The sequence below is a fragment of the Mus caroli genome, unplaced genomic scaffold (genome assembly GCF_978045245.1).
Source record: "Mus caroli unplaced genomic scaffold, Mus_caroli_1 scaffold_13, whole genome shotgun sequence".
NCBI lineage: Eukaryota > Metazoa > Chordata > Mammalia > Rodentia > Muridae > Mus > Mus caroli.
The window spans coordinates 99,050,439-99,067,813 of record NW_028227268.1 but is presented as its reverse complement, the minus strand read 5'-3'; positions in this window follow the sequence as shown (position 1 = coordinate 99,067,813).

The following is a 17,375-nucleotide window of genomic DNA, read 5'->3' as shown; positions in this document are numbered from 1 at the left end:
CTGCCTTATCCCTTCTCCAGCCTCTTTATTCAGTGGGACTGAAAAGGTAAAGTCAGCTGGCATGCTCTCTTGCAACTTTTCTTTCAACTTTGACCCTTGCTGGAGCTTCTGGCCAACCTGGAGTGAGCCTTCTTTTTCTTTTTAATTCCTTTAAAATAAAAGACTGTTTTCATTGACTGGGGAATGATATTATTCTATTAAAAAGTAATATGTTACAGATATTACTATGATGTGTTTCTTCATTCCAAAGAACTGATTATGGCCACTGAGTTATTTGATCTTTTCAACAATCCTGTAAGGTAATTGAGGGGGTGAGATTATTATTAATTTCATTTTTCACACAGAGCTAGATTCAAAGACAGAAGGTGATTACTTACCCAAAGACACACAGTGGCTAGCTGGTGACAATAACTGCTACTATGAGCAGCTACTATGTACCAGACACTATTATAAGTACTCATTTCATCTTCACAGTGACCCAATGAAGACATACTATCATCCCCATTATGTAGGTTAAAAAGAAGCCCAGATAGAGAGATGGAATTAATTGCTCAGGATTACAGTTGGGCTAATAGTGGAACTGAGATGGGAACCCAAGAGTCTTAAGTCCAGAGGCCTAGGTAGGTAAGCACAACGAAACTGGACCACGTCCTGGGGACTCTCCGCAGAGCTTGCTCAAGCCTTGTTTTAGCTATTGCATGCTTTCCTGGTTTGTTTCCTTTTTAAAGACCTTTTAATACTAAGTGGACAAAGGGAAACATGACAAGATCACAGCTTTTAAAAACTATTCACGTGTCTGTTTTTAAACTGTCACTTGCAGGTGAACAATACGGGGGAATCTGAATATTCTGAGGAGAGAAAGATTGTGGAGGAATGGGTCATTTCCCTATGACTGTTGCCTGAAGCTCCTGTTGTCTTCTTGTCCTGAGCAGAATTCTCCATGTTGATGGGAGTGGACTTCTGGGTTGGTCTGCTTGGGGTTGGAGACCATGTCAGCTTGCATTTTCGTTCTCCACGGACCTCAAAGGATCATTGGCAGCAGACAGAGTGGAGATTTGGTGGTGAGTAGGGCAACTTTCCGGTGAGGCCGTGGTTTGTGGGATAATGAAGTCACAGGGAAACTGCTCAGATATCTCAAAGAAAGACACTTGAAAACAATGACTTATAGCCAGGATCCCCAAAGCCCTTTGTTGTGGTTATGTTGGGACAATGAAAATGTGCTGAGGAGGGAGCTGACTTCAGAGTTGTGGTCTCCAGCATCTGTTGGTGTTGGTGGTTAGAGTAGTTGAGGGCACCTGTTATGGAGAACGTATCATTTCCTCAGGAGCAGAATTTCTCCCACGGAAGAGGCTGCTTTTAACCTTGTGAGAGTGAGATAGGAGCGTGAGGGAGATTGTCCTGGGTTCTGAAGTGTCAACAGTGTGCTCCTTTGCTGCCACCACATACTCTCCCAAGAAAGCCTAACCCCACGCTCACTGTCCATGTCAGTGTGTATCCAGTCAGTCAGTTACCTCTATTTATAAGCATATATTCCTACCTAACTAATCAAGAATCTTAACTGTAACAGATTCTACTTTAGTAATCAACTGTAAAAACCAAAACGAATAATAATAAAAAAACCCCTCAGAAATGTGGGATGTGATGTTGTTTCATTTTTCTTCCCACATCTCTGAAAACTCATACAAGGTTCTCCTCTGCTCCTTTAAGGCCATTTGTGAGGGAATGTCACTGGGTAGCTATGTGGAAACCTCAATGGTCCCAGGGACATGGAGCTCAAGGGTAGAGGGGAGAATAAAGCCTTCTGGGAGCAAGCCTGTAAGGGGAGCACTTGATTTTCCTCACAAGCAAAACTGAAGTTTATGTAAACTGTAAGGGGGAAGCTGAAGTCTGTATCTTACTTATCTGGCCTGATGGGTGATGAAGAGTGATTTCCCACAGGGAAGCGGAAGTCCCGCCTTTTCCCTTTTCTTATGCCCTGATCTTTTACCACTGGCTTTTGCAGATGTCTGTCACTGCTCACCCCTGGGATGTCTAATGTCTACTCTCTACTGTCTACTGTCTAATATCTAATGGGTTAAAGCCTTCCCTCTTCTAGGCACTGCTAGCTGTGACTGTGTCAGTGAATAAGCACGGATAACTAAGGGGGATGAAAGCAGCTTCACTTGGGAGCTAGACTGGAGATAATTTAGCAAAGGCTCCCCCCATTCCGGGCTACAAATAAATTAGGGAAGTTTAAAGTATTTGTTAAAGGCAAATATTTTTTTTAAATTTTAAATAAATTATTTTTAAAATCCACAACAGTTTTTTGTTTATTTTGTGTGTGTGTGTGTCTCTCTGTGTGTGTGTGTATATGTGTGTGTGTGTTTGCGCATGCACATGTGTGGGCACACATGCATGTGTTCGGGGGTTGCATCTGCTATGTTAAGCATGTGTGTAAAAGTCTGTGGTCAACGTGTGGGAGTCACTTCTTTCCTTCCAACATGTGTGGCCTGAGGATCCAACTTGGGTTGTCTGTCTTAGTAAAGTTGCTCTACCAATAGCCATCCCCCCAGTCTTCCAAATTAATTCTTTGATAGGACTTTATATTGTCTTAATAGAACATGGTGTTTTGGATTTTCCTAGTCAGAAAAAAAATCATGTATTTCTAGCACACTCATTCATCCCACCCTAAATGTTGAGAAATCTGAGATTTCTCAAATTTTAAGTGGATATTCTTCATTCAATCTGCTTATTTTCTGAATGGTTTCCTGTGTTTTCTACCCAGAAATAGGCCTTCTATGTGGTTTGTATCTGTCAATGAGATGAAGTTATGTTACAGTAACAAAGTCCCCCAGATATCTCGGATTTCCCGCTCCTGCTGAGTGTCCACTGTGATCCAGCAAGCACTGGAGGACTTAGGCTGATGAAGGTTCAGCTTCAAGATGGCCTCCTGGGTCAGTTCTGCAAGTTGCCCAGATGGAACAATCTATACGGGCTCTTCAGCCTTTTATCCAGACGAGGCACCTGGCTTGTTTAAGGCAAGATATACAGCCACACAAGACATACAGTTCAGTTCTACTATGTCGTCTGTAAGGGGAAAAAATGTTAGAATAAGCAGAAACACTGGTCAGCCTAGGCAACATGATAAGAATGAATTCTTGGAGTTCTTTCCTGAAGAATTTAATGTGAATTTTTTTTCTGAGTATAACAAGTTTTCTGAGTATCACAATAACAATTCCACACTAGAAAGCACAGGTAGGTGGCTGGTCCCACTGTTTATAGAAGGATGGAGGATACAGGGAGAATCAGTGACATACCGGAAGTCTAGGCACATGCTTGCAGAAATTGAGACATCGACAGACTCCAGAAGAGCTGTGTCCGGCCGGGGCTGCCTCAGTGGCTCTCCCCACCCTGTCAGGAACAGCACCTGAGTCTTCTTCAGCTCTCTATGGCTGGCTGGTGGGAGTTTGCTGCTGCACTTTGGAAGCAAGCCTGAATCAGATGGGACGGCAGTCAGTAAACAAAACATGGGTTTAATTTGGGGAGATCCATGTTTGCGTTTCAGTTTTGTGTCTCCCTTCTATGTAACTCCTGGGAAATTATTTAACCTTTCTGAGGGCCAGTTGTCTGCTCTGAAACATGAGGATAGTGTTTCTTACCTTGTGGGCTGTGTCAAGGAGTGGATGAGGGCCAGTTGTGACATGTGGTACACAGTGGCAGGGACACTGAAGAAATTTTGATTAAAATCTCCGTTTTTGTTTTTTTTTATTTTATTTTTGTTTTCCTCCACATTTTGAGTCTTAGGATGGCTCGGGAATACTAGACACTGGTCGGAAGTAGGGCTGATGCTATTTCTAGATAAACACTTCAGAGAAGCACTTCCCAGTAGTTCAGCAGACCCTAAGCTGTGCCAAGGCCATCTTTCTGCTACTTGTGGGGACCCAGTGGCGGCAGGAGACTCTCAGCCCCGAGATCCCTGAGGCCCCCAGCACCTCTCCACGCAGGGGCAAAGCCCCACTCTTGCTTGCTCTCCTTGCTTAACCTGTCCTTTGCCAGCTCCCTCTGGCATGGGAGGGTCCCATGGTTCAAAGGCAGTGCTGGCCCCTTTGTAGGTCTGACTTCAGTCTGGGTTTCTCCTCCCTCTGCTTTCAAGATGAACAGCAAGTGAAGGCCGCTTGGATGTTAATCAGCCGACCTTCTGAAAAGAAAGCAAAACATTGATTCAGCAGTTGCTCAGTAAGTAGTTAAGGACCAGGGATCCACCGCTTGTTTTGACTGGCAAACGCCAGCTAGAGGGAATTCAAACAGTTACAAGCCGAGATGAGATACCATCTTGGTTTTGTTAAGACCTACAAATAAAATCTGATCTATAAAAATCATGAACCTGTTTGTAAAGAGACATAAGTGTCTGATCAAAATTTGAAAGGTGCCAAATTTTGCCACTCATCTTCTAAGGCAGTTCTCACAATCTTAGCTCAAAACCTCTTTGCTCATCACCTCTGCCACTCTGTCCTTTGCCCAGCTTGTTTGTTAATGTACAGGGGAGAGAAAAACTTCCCCCACACAGAACTTCACCAGCAGATAGATACATGAAGTCTGCCATTCTGTCACGTGGGGCGGTGGAGGAAACACCCCCCCCCCTTCCTGCTACCCGCAATGGTACTCTCTTGGCAGTAGGGAAGTCTGCCAACGTCCCATCAGGCTTGTTTCTTAAGCAAAGTTGTATAAGTTAACAGGTTTTATTGTTGGGGGGTAATCTGGGCTGTTCTTACAGGAGGAAAGGACGAGGCCCCCAGAGTGTTTGCCAGCAGCAGCCCTTGGCGTTCCTCATTCCCTCTCCTCATTAATTTGTGTGAGCTCAGCTCGGGTAACAAACGGTGGGGCAGGGGGATCCTATTCAGCTAGGCCTGGCCGGGGGAAGGCCTGTGAGCTAATTGCTCTAATTGAGTGGGAGGGACTGCTTTCCTCTGGATTCCTGTCCCTTCCCGGCTTGTTTGGAGAGCAATGAATGGAGGCCCACTTCAGCTCCTGCTGGCAAGCCCCACCAGCTGGGATCCACTATAGGGATCCACAGCACGGGCCCACACTCCAGCGCTACTCCGGTCCTTTGTGTGAGCAGCGAGGTGCTCACCCAGGGCTTGGCGAGCTTGCTTTTCGCTGCCTTTTGGGTTGAGAAATGCTCTGCTATAATTTATATCAGGGAGACGGCATTAGAAATGTGTTAGCGTGCCTCTCCAGATGGACATATCATTTACAACTAGCACAATATATTATCAATGTACTGCTCTTTAGGACCTGCTACATAATAGACATGTAATGAAGCATATGAAACATGGATTTCATTTCCAAGCCCCGAAAGGGAAACATGCTTGTGTGTGTGTATGGGGGGGGGGGGCGCCACTCTAGGTGGGGGCCACAGGGAGGGGCTGGGGGGCAGGGAAAGGGTCTGTCTCTTTAAGGCGGACTAGGAGGAAAAGCAAAAGTCATCAACTCTGAAAGTAACAAATGAGAGCCCAGAGCTGTGCAGCTAATGTGCAAACTTGCTTCTGTCCTCTATGGCGCCATCATTTATTCAGGAGGTAGAAGCAGAAGACGGGGACTTGCATTTGCTTGATACTCAATTATACATTAGTGTACATCACTTGGCAATCTGTTCATATCAATTTAATTGGATTTTAATATTGCCTCTGATCTTGTTGTCCAATTAACAGTACTGGCTGGCAATAAAGCAGAACCACACACTATGTAACACCTTTGATCCCTGCCATATGGAGCTCTCCCATTGATTACCACATTTTCAAAAAATTTCACTCTCTCAATATGGGCTGTGATAAATGGGAGAAAAGCACATCCCTGATGTGATAAAAATTTCACTTCAACTCGCAACTTCATTTATTTTGTTGACATTCGGCTCTGATTAAGAACAATAAAAAAATCATGCCCTGAATATCATATGCAAATACAACCCTGGGCATGAATCTAATCATGCCATGGGAGCATTACCATGACTAGCCTGGCATCGGCTCAATTTTTTTTAAAGTGACAGCATACACTTCTGGGCTGGCTCTGCAAAGTAGTCGCCGCTACTATGTCGTTTAATAAACATCTGATGTTTCTGTTTCCACCAAGACAGGGGAGAGCATTTGAAGTCCTGTAATTAGGCCCCTGTGCTCCGGTTGCTGTCTGGTGTGGCCTTCTTGTTATTCCCACCCCCAGGCCCTGCTTCCAGAGTCAGGCCGCCGAGAGCTGGCTAGGGTTGAGGGTTACTCTGTGAACTTGAGGCTTCTTCCATTTTGGGGGGCTGCCCCTTAAATTTGGCGATGGAGGGGACTTGAGTTTGGGGCTGTACCACCACGGCAAAGAACCGGACCTGCCTGCGCTAGGAAGGTTATGAATGTGTGTGTGTGTGCCAGCTTCCTGTTTGCGTCTTGGAGTTATGCAAGCAATTATGGCTTAATGCCTTGGAGACACTCCCAAATGACAGGCTTAACCCCCAAGGGAAAGAGGCTTCTGTTGTGAAGGATTACATCAATGTTCTAAAGAGCCCTTCCACAACTCTGAGGACGAGCCGATCCTTTTCATGCCTCAACAAGAAGGTTGCTAGTGGCCAGAGCTGGGAAACACCAGAGAGGCCCTTTCTGGAATGGCAAAGACTCAGCGGCTGGCTGCTCTTCTGTCCTTTCCTGCTTTCTGGGACAGACACCCCTCATCCCACAGGCTCTGCGTTTTGGGTCCACACAGGCCATACTGGAGAGCTGGGCAGAGAGCTCCAGAGCTAGGCAAGCACCTTGGTAGTTTCACTGCAACCTGGGAGACAGAGATGTTCGGAGCATGGCCATACTTCGCAGGAGTGGGGTCCACATGGCAGCCAGGGCTCACCTGGAATCTGGGCAACTTTGGGATGTTGGGAGGAGGAGCGCTTAGGCTGCTGGCTCCACATAGCATAAATTATTTCTTGACCATTAGCGGTGTTTCTGCCTCATAACCGTTCTTCAGGCACATTAAATCAGTGAGAGGGAAGAGCATGCTAGGACATCTGGGGCTGTCAGATAATTCAGTTAATTTCTATTCCCTTGAACCTGGAGGTGTTAATTTGGAAGCACAACAGAAGAGGGCTGAAGAATGCTAATACGTCATTTGAATGATTAATGCAATCAGGAGGACTGGGGGGACCTCTGTTTACTCTTTAATTTTGACATGGCACAGTGAGGAGGAGAGCGGCTAATTTTCCAAAGTTAAGGGCAAGTTGGTTTCATTTTAGTCACGTGGCCTCTGCTGGTGTTTAGGGAGCTGGGGTAACTCAGAAGGGCTGTATTGGGTGATGGGGGCCAGCTTTGCTCCTATAATAGCCACAGCCAGGAAAACAAATGAAATTGTTTGTGATATGAGGAGCCCAGTCCTCTTGGGTGAGGAAGCTCCCAGAATCTGCTGGGAACAGCCAACAAGAGAAAAGAGAAAGAAGGAAAGGGGAATAGGGAGCCTGGAATAAAAACATTGCTGAAAATGGGTGACAGCCTTCTAACGGGCTGCATATTTTTATCTGACATTTACAAACTGAGTGGCTTTCTTTTTAAAAGAAGGAAAATATTTCCAAATTTATTTAAACGGAGCCTTATTAGGGAAAGCTTAGGCCTGAGTGACTATTTCAAACTCAATCTTGAGGAGAGACGCAAAGGAAGACATTTAAATTCTTTGCAGACTGTGGGCATTTTAAAGAAGTCTGGTCTATTTACTGCACTGCCTCTGATTTGAGTCAGCTTATGACTGTGATAACAGGAATTCAAAGGGCATCCCTCCACTGACAGCCACTCTAGTATCTCCGTTTTAAAACAAAGAAGGTATTGTGAGAGTGAAAGAGATTTGGCCCCAAGCATTAAACAAATTTTAGAGAGCAGGAAAAAAACCCTGTAATTATGTTAATAGTAAATTAATGTTTTTGCAATTTACCCATATCACCTCAGAATAGGTGCTGAGAAGTACTTACTGGAAGTACCCAGTAGATACTCTGGAGAGGGATGGAGTCAAAATGTTTAGTTCCTAGAAGCCTGGAGTTTAGTCTACAGAGGGAGCACTCCCTCTACAGAGGGAGTCTGTTTTCTTGAGGTGCCACCCAGACAGGGCTCAGAAAGCTTGGATAAGGGGCCATGCTTCTTGAGTTGCTTCTGATTTGGGGTTTGCTGGGCCATGAATGCAAGGCTGAGGGGTTCTCACTATTCCACTTTCTCCACTCCTGGGTCTCCAACCCATCCACTTTGTTCTAAACTGGGATCTCAATGAAGGCAAGGGCCTAGAATGAACAGAAATGAAATCTGGTTTGCAAAGAAAGATTCCTCCAGAATATGGGAGTTCTCCTAAACATAGTTGAAGGAGCATTCTCTGAGGAATGGTGTTCAGGAGGGTTTCCTTGTCTGCAGGTTCTGTATCTGAGATGCAAGCAACAGTAAATAAGAAATACTTGAAAAAAAAAAAAAAAGGCCCCATTACACTGAACATGGGTCATTGTTTCCCTGTCATTAAGCCCTGAATGATACAATATAGCAACTACTATATAGTGTTCATCCATATTAAGAATTGTCTGTAATCTAGCCATGACTAGATGATCTGAATACTAAACTTTTGTACCAGGGACTGTGTATCCTGGTTTCTGAGGAGGGTTCCTAGAACCCAATTCCAGACACCAAGGGGAAAGTCTATGCCAAGAACAGTGCTAGGCCCTTTTTGTCTCCAAACAGTCCTGAGGGGTGGGGGTTATCACCACATTTTACTAATGAAGAAATTATGTTTAAGAAACAAACTGTGCAGGCCTCAGAGGAGAGGGCCTTCTTTTCTGAATAGAATTCTGTGCCCTTTAACCACAGCAGAGCTGGTCCAGCTCCAGGTTGGGACATGAACAGCCTCCCTGGGAGGTTTTCTTTCATGCTCATTGCTTTTCCTCAGTGCTGGGCCCTGTGACCTCTTATCTTCAGGTACTTGGTGAGACTTCTCTTTTTCATGCTCTCTACCTTCATCAAAACCAGTTCTCAGGAGAAGCTCTCATATCAGACACACATCCTTTAGTGTGAATTTCAGCCCAACTGAGAAAGTATGCCCTGATTTTATTTTTCTTTTAACATATGACTTCTCCTGATTAATTATCAAGGCATATCAATATTTAAAATTTTATAGCTAAGAATGGAATAAAATATTTGACCTGCCTTTTAAAGTGGCAGAGGAATTAACGAGGAGGAGCAATTATGGCAGATTTGCCTTAATCTTTCAAGTAAAGTAAATGCTGGCTTTCTGCCGTCTACCATCTAGAAGGACTGCATATCCTAACACTGCTGATGAGCCTTATGATGAATAATGGGAATTATTGTAAGTAATCACCAAAATTTGAGTGAGGAAGCCTAGATTTCATCCCTCTTTACTGAAACGAAGGGCTCCTCGTCTCTATGTTCTCCCTCACACTGACTTATTTGGGGCTGTATCTGATTCGGTCTTGGTACCTTCTTCGACCTTGTTTCTGTTGGTCTCACCCCCACTCAGCTGTTGCTTATCATTTGCAGTTGGCTAGCAATACGAAATCTACTGACCCTAGATGGGTCAATATGAAATCTATTGGCCCTAGATATTCTAGGTGGCAGACGAAACTTTTTCCTGTTAAAGATTCTGTAAGACTAAATCTAGGAATATGGTCCCCAAACACATTTGTGTATAAATAACCAAGCTCCATAGTACCAGATTCTCCAGGATTAAAGCTTGGGAATCTGTTCCTAAAGTAACGTGTAGCTAGTTAGGGACTAGTGTTTAGTTAATGCTACTTCAGACTGTGTGGTTCATGGTTTTATTTATTCAATAACTATGAGCAGAAACCAATGTTTTTTTTTTCTATCTAGTATGCATGAATTAGCTTTTAATTGGCTGGATGGTTTTTTGGGGGTATGGAGAGATAATTTTATATTCTTAAGTTTTGCTATTTTGTCATTAAACTCTTAAGGAAGATTGTGGAGCATTTGCACCCCTGGGCTTGTAGAAGCAGCCCATTCTAATTGAGTTCAAACGTGGGCACAGGAGCTTATTGGGTAGGAGGCCCTGAGCAAGTCATCTAAAAGGTAATTTTCTGCAAAACCAAGGTAGGAATACTTAGTTACCTTGGGAGAGTTGTTGAGACTCCAAGATTCTGTTATTTCTACTTGATTTCATGCATAATAACTATTGAACACTTACTCTGGATCAGGTCGTATAAAATCAAGTTGAGAAGTGAAGAGATAAAATTGTTCCATTCTGTCCCATATGACCCTTGCTTATGGGCTACCGTAAGTCTTTACCAGCACTAGACTGGGCTTTGTCTTCTTTGGTTTGTCTATGGACACTTCTCAACCTGACCCCCTTCATGCATACTTTCAGGACAAATACCTTTAACTCACTCCATCTTGTAGTAATTGAGGATGCTTACTGTCAAAACAAAGTTCTTAAACTGGCTATCTAAGATGTTGAATGTGTTTCCTCAGCCCTCTGTGGTTCTTGGCTCTTCAGAGCCTACTGACACTGCTTTTTGATCTAGACCATGAAATTTTCATCCCACTGATGTTTGGCTGCTCTGTAGTTGAAGACTGATAAGCTAATTACCATTGAGAGGTTCCTGGTTGACAACGACAGAGGATCTCTTATGTTTTAAGAGTAACCTTCAAAGGCTAAGACAAGGAAAAAAATTTAAGGTAAAGATAGCACAGAAATCCTATCTGATTATGATAGGATTTTGTAACTAAAGCTTCTTACACTATGTATTGGGGTCTGATTGGCTTGGAGAGTCATCCTTTCTGGTTTCACTAAACAGGCTCAAGAATTAATGACACTTTTATTAGAATTTGTTACCGGATGGCAGATAAAAACACAGTTCATATACATGCTCTAAAGGATGAGGTATCATCAAGATAGAATCTTTGGGTAGGAATAGATTAGAAATAGCCCCATAATTCATGTTTGCAGCATCAACAGTAGACTTGTGTCATTTATATAGAGGAAGCAGCACTTTTAAAATTCAGATTGTGCCACATGAACACTGAACACCAGGATTGGTTTGCTTCATATTGATTAAATTGATTATCAATTCAATTAGTTGTATTTCTAATTGCCTTATGATCTAAAAAGAGTGTGTGCTTATTTAACCCAGGCTAATTTTACACTCACTGCTTCCTTTCCTCAGCCTGGGTGGACATTGGAATGTACACAAGATGAACATGTGAAACCAATGAATGACAGAACTTAAAACAATCCAAAGACTGCTGCTGACTTAATAAACTCTCTTCTTAAGCCGCAAGGGGGTTTTGGATACACTCTTCCTAGGAGTAGAGTGTAATGGCTCAAAGATAGTGTCTTTAAATATGCAATGGTATCACAATAAGGATAAACAGGAAGGAAGGAAAAATAGGGACAGATATATTCACAGGAGAGGCAGGAGCGAAGTACAGAGAGTCCAGGACTTAAGAGGAACAATGCCCTGAGAGACGTGGAACCTGTGGATTCACCGCACCGCACAACAATGCACGTGTACATATGTAAACCTTTCCATGCTGTATGACACAGGAAGCTGGTAGTAATGAAAGGATGCCTGGTGGAAGGTCAGCCAGCTGTGCAACTTTAGGCAAGTTAATTGGCCTGTTTTGAGCTAGTTCTTTCCTTACAAAAATAAAAGGGTTTGGCCAGAAGATTTCTCTCTGAGGCTTTTTTGAGCTCAAAAATGCTATTATTCTAGGAGTTTAGACAAGTTACACATCAGTGAAACATTATAATGGTTTCTAAGCAGTGACTTCTAAATTCATATATTTATCCATTCAACAAATATTGAATGCAGGCCTACCAGCATTTTAACTCTTCAACAAAGTGATGAAAGGCCCTCAGCTGTGCTCAGCTCCACTTGGCTTCTACCCTTGCTTGAGCTCAATCAAAACCCGGGCCACAGCAGGCTGAGGGCAGATGCTCGATGCAAGGAGGAGGGGTTGCTGTAGGACTTCATGTCAAGCTGACCCCAGGCCACAGACATCCCACTTCCTCTTCAGAGCCACATTGTCTAGAGAAACCTTCCTGCTGCTCTTGGGGACACTGTGGGCTGGTGGATATGGGGAGGGGCAGAGGAAGACAGAGGGTCAGCTCTTTCATGATCAACAGGCCATGACCTTGGTCTATCTTGCTTTGACCAATGCTGGAAATGATGTCCATATGCTATACCTGATGCACATGTGCAGAGCAGTGAATCAGAGACAAAGTGAGAGGGATCCACGACCAACATCCCAATTGCAAGAGATAAAACTGTGTGGGTCTGGACCAGAGGAAAAGCTGATGAACTAAATAGTGGAATGTGGCAATTTAATTTAAGTCTTTTATTCTGTACCTGGATACCAGTGTTGATGAAATTGTATCTTTTTAGACTGCTGTTGGCTGCAACAGTTTCTCAGGTGCTTCTTGCTTTGGAAGACACTGACTGGAGAAACACTGGCCATGAATGTTGAGGACTGCTGCTTAAGGAGAATGTGTTTGATATTTGTCCCATGATAAGACTAGGCTATGGTTTTCTTGAAAGCATGTGGTGACAAACTGCTGTTCATCCTATCACATCAAGAGAATCTGTCATCACAGTGTTATTTCATTGTTGGAGTTGACATCAGCTGGCTGACCTAAGGTTTGCTTTCTCAGATGGAAAAGTTCTCCCACACTCACCCAGACTTTGGAAGGCTGTCACTATCTGAGGCCTGAATGGAATGGGTGGGGAGTTAGGCTCTATTGCCTTGAAGGAATGTTTATATACACATCACTGGGGGGCTCTTCTGCAGAGAGAATATGCATGTTATTGCCAACATGTGCACACATATATAGTATGTGAGTCAAGACTCCTAAACATTTGTTTTCTGGGTGGGTTGTAATTCAGTGGCATTTTATTCATTTCATTTTTTCTCACGTTCTCTAGTTTTCGCCACCAGGAGCTTGCTCAATGAGCTCTTGAGTTCCTTTGCCATACAGTCAGTAGAGTTGATTTCTTTCGTTTTAGAAGAGTTTCCTGACATTTTACACTATGAGATGCTATAAAGTTATCTGGTATGTTTTTTGTTCAATTTCTAGAATGAGACTTTTTTCCTCCAAGGATCTATGTCTTCTTTCAGTAGGGAATGATTTCTGAAACCACAGTCTGGGTGACCAGTGTGCTCATTGCTTTTGTGACAATATTGATTTTGGTGCATTATAAACAAAGCAAAAAATATATGTGTGCATAGTAATGTATATGTATGTACTTCTCTTTCTCCTTTATTCATGCGTGTGTGTATATACATATACATATATGTATATATATATATATATATATATATACACACACATATATATATATATATATATATACACACACACATATCTCCACATACAACCATCTGTCTCAGGACATGGATCCATACTAGTGATCACAATTCTAATCTGTCATTCATGGATTGCTCTAGCTTTCTTTTGCTTATCTTAAACCCTGGATCTAATAGTGAGAAACCTGGATTCAACGGCTCAATGGTTCAGTGGCAGCCTGCATGTATAGCAAGAATGGTTACCCTACATTCCTATGATAAACAACTATCAACCAGAACATAGTGCTTATGTACTACAGTTCAATTGCTGTCTGTAGAACTTTTTCTTTCAGAGATTTGAAATGTAGTTTGACTCATTCAGAATTAGCATGGGTAAGAAAAGCATTAAAAAACTAAATGTTGTGTTTGACTTTTTTTTTAAACTGTGAAAGACTATATACACTATGACAGATGTTTGTCATATATCTGCCACTACTGTCGTATATGTTATGTGATACAGATTCATGGCCATAAAGGTCTCTGGAGACCTGGACTTAGTAGTGTATGACAGTAACCCCAGCTCTCAAGAGGCTGAGGCAGGAGGATCACAAGTTCAAGGTCTGCCTGGGCAACTTAATGGGTCCCTGTCACAAACCAAACCAAACCAAACCAACAAAAACTAAAAAGAATGAGAGATAAAGACCAGTGAGTCACGTGACATGCAGGAAACCTTGAGTTCAATGCCTACTACCACCCAAACCAAACCAAGCCAAGCCAAGCCAAGCCAAACCAAACCAAACCAAAACCAAAACCAAAACCAAAACCAAAACCAAAACCAAACCCAAACCCAAACCCAAATCCAAACCCAAACCAAACCAAACCAAACCAAGCCAAGCCAAGCCAAGCCAAACCAAACCAAACCAAACCCAAACCAAACCCAAACCAAACCCAACCAAACCAAGCCAAGCCAAGCCAAGCCAAGCCAAGCCAAACCAAACCAAACCAAACCCAAACCAAACCCAACCAAACCCAACCAACAAAAATCACCCCCACCAAAGACAATCACAACTTTTATACTTCATTTACTTCATTTTCTTCCTTCCCTTGAAGCCCTAGCAAGCACTGACTTTTCCCTGTCTCCATAAATCTACAATTTTTGGAATGTCATGTAATTAGAATTATAAAGACATGACATTTTCATATAACATCTTATACTTAAAATATGCATCCATGGTGCATCTATGCATTTTCATGGCTCAAAAGCCTCATTTATTTCTGTTGTGGAATAACATTTCATCACTCAGGCACACTCCAGTGTATCACCTACTAAGGACAGGACATTTTGGTCACATCTGTATTTTTTGGGAGGCTCATAGTAGTTATGAATGAAACTGCAACCAACAAGTTTTGATATGGACTTAAGTTTTCAAATTGGTTGCAGAAATATCTAGGAACATGATTGCCGGGTTGTGTGGTGATAGATTTAGCTTTGTTAGAAAGTGCTGGTCCTTCCAAAGTGACTCTATGGTTTTCATTTCCATCGGCAGCTGCTGGACATTCCTGGTACTATATGCTGTTGGCAAGATTTTTGTTCTCCCTCTCTCTCTCCATATATATATATAATATACACACACATATATATGTATATATATTTAATAGTTTTACATTTAATTTAAATCAACTTTATATTAATTATTTATATGTAATATATAATTATATATAAAATAAATAATTTTAGTTAAATATAAATTATATAGATATATATAAAATATATATATTTAAAAATGTGAGTTTATGAGGGCTGTTCTTATCCAAACTAGATCAGTGATCTCCAGTTTTATAGGAACTTCAAGTCCCGTCTATGGTACAGTGAGATTCTATCCCAGAAATAAAAATTAAATCAGGAAAAGTATTATATATATTGTTATATATTATATATTAATATTATATATACATATATGTATATACACATTCTAATGAGTGGATAGTCATATTTTACTATTGCTTTTATACATAGCCTTAATTCATGACATTGACAATTTTTTTCTTTTTTTTTTTTGTAGTTTTATATTTTCTCTTGTTGGGTAATTGCTCAGATCTTTTGTTCACATTTAGAATGGGCTTTTTGTTTTCCTAATTTTATTTTGTATTTCTTGGGAGATAGAATCTCATTGTGGCATAGGCTGGCCTTGAAGTCCCTATGTAGCTGGTGATGACTGATGTAGTTTGGATGAGAATAGACCTCATAAATTCACATTTTAAAATACTTTACTCCATGTTGATGGCTATTTGGGCAGGAAGTGTGGCCTTGTTGGAAGAGGTGTGTCACTGGGGGTGGGCTCTGATGTTCCAGAAGACTCTTGTAATTCCTTGTTAGCAGTTTCTACTTCCTGCTTGTGAATCAATACGTAACTTCTCATCACGCACCAACCCTTTGAGACTGTAAGCCCGATTGAACACTTTCTTTTATAAATTGCCTTGACTGTGGTGTTTTGAAACACAAATGAAAAAATAAGGCAATGTCATTAATTCTTAATCTTCCTGTCTCTACCTCTTGAGTGCTGGGATTATAGATATCTACCACTACTGCAAGTTTGAATCTTTTTATTAATAAAAGTTAAGGGTCTGTGGTGTACCTGGCTGTGTGTTTTTTCTCCCTCATCCTCTATTTTCTTTCTTTGACGTAAGGCTGGGATGAAGAGCCTTGGAAATGCTAGCTGGACTGGTGAGCTACACACCCAGCCTTGTAGTGATTTTCCTAGTAGTGTCTTTTACTGAGAAGTTTAATAAGACCATTATTAAAGTTCTGCTTTGTTGAATTAACTTTCTGAGTTTTACATAAAAGCTCATCATCAGACAAGAAATCTAGATCTTAGAAAATTTTATCTAGAATTTTTGGAATAATGAGGTGAAAAATCACAATTCTACTTCATAGGAGACAAAAGATAGTTTATTCAGGATCCAAATACGAATGGCCATGGCTTGGGAATGCAGATTTAGGTTACCCCAATATCCATATTCTGATGTGCTAACAACATTTATGAAGTTTTATAGTAACAAAGAAAGTAATATACCAAAATGTGAGTCAATCATGTTCATTTGAGCATCGCTGGGTGGGTTATGGCAAAGCAAGAACGTGTCTGCTATGGACCTCGGATGCTATCTGATGACAATCCTGGTGGTCTGATGATACACCCCAAAGGTTTCTCATGTTAGTCACAGGATGTTAGTGAGCTTTTGTAGTCCACTTGGCACACCTGGAAGAGGGAATCTCAATTGAGGAAGTCTCCATTAGATTAGTCTATTGGTCTAGTTCTTCTTTGAGACAGGGTTTCTCTGTATTGCCCTGGTTGTCATGGACCTTGCTTTGTAGACCAGGGTGGCCTTGAACTCAGAGATCAGTGTAGCTCTGCTTTGGGAGTGATGTGATTAAAGGTGTGTGTTAGCATACATGGATTAAAATTTTTTTACAATGTATTTTATATTATTCTTTCCCCTTTCCCAAGTTCTCCCAAAACAGGAACTCATGATATCTCATAAGTTCATGTTTTTCCTTCTAAAATAACAAAACAAAAACAAAGCTCAAAAGATAAACAAACAAACCCCAAACAACAACAACAACACCCAAACCAAACCCAGCCAGTTTTCATCTACAGGGAGGTATTAATTACAAATAGCTTCTTGGTTGGTGGTGGGTCTTTGTATCATTTCCCTCTCTCTGTTGTTCATGATGCCACAATCTATGTGTAGTACTCCATTGTGTAAATGTACCTTCTGTATCCATTCATCTGTTGAGGGGCATCTTAGTTCTTTCCAGCTTCTGGCTATTATAAATAAGGCTGCTATAAACATAGTGGAGCATGTGCCCTTATTCCATGTTGGAGCATCTTCTGGGTCTATACCCAGAGTGGTATAGCTGGATCCTCTGTCCAATTTTCTGAGGATTCACCAAACTGATTTCCAGAGTGGTTGTACCAGCTTGCAATTCCACCAGCAATGGAGGAGTATTCCTCTTTCTCCACATCCTCACCAGCATCTGCTGTCACCTGAATTTTTTGTCTTAGCCATTCTGACTGGTGTGAAGTGGAATTG